The sequence below is a fragment of the Grammomys surdaster genome, unplaced genomic scaffold, assembly GCF_004785775.1.
Source record: "Grammomys surdaster isolate TR1022 unplaced genomic scaffold, NIH_TR_1.0 61, whole genome shotgun sequence".
NCBI lineage: Eukaryota > Metazoa > Chordata > Mammalia > Rodentia > Muridae > Grammomys > Grammomys surdaster.
Window position 1 is genome coordinate 19,491,999 of NW_021604563.1, and position 415 is coordinate 19,492,413.

A 415-nucleotide genomic window follows, 5' to 3' on the forward strand; every position below is an offset into this window, starting at 1 on the left:
GGGGGAGGCAACAGCCATGTCAATGTCTCGTGGGTCCTGGGCTGGCACCACGGGCCAGCCAGTGCCACCAATAGTGCAGGAACTTAGAGCAGGAACTTAAAGTGGGAACATGGTGGTCATGCAAGGAGCTAGCTGGCAGCTTCACATTTTCTAATACCTCCAGAAACACATACACCAAAGAGTGTCCGGGTCTTCCTGTGTGGCCTTGCTAAAGAAATTGAAACAATCTTAGTGTCAAGATAGTACTACTGAAAACAGTACATGTCAAGTTCCAGCCATGGGAAGAGACCCTGGGGAATGATTCCATATCAAGAATTGGCCTCTGTGGACAGCATATTTGACACTAAAAAAAAAAGTTGTAACCAGGCCAGCCTTGATGAATAGAAGTCAGTGTTCTTTTTTTTTTTTTTTTTTT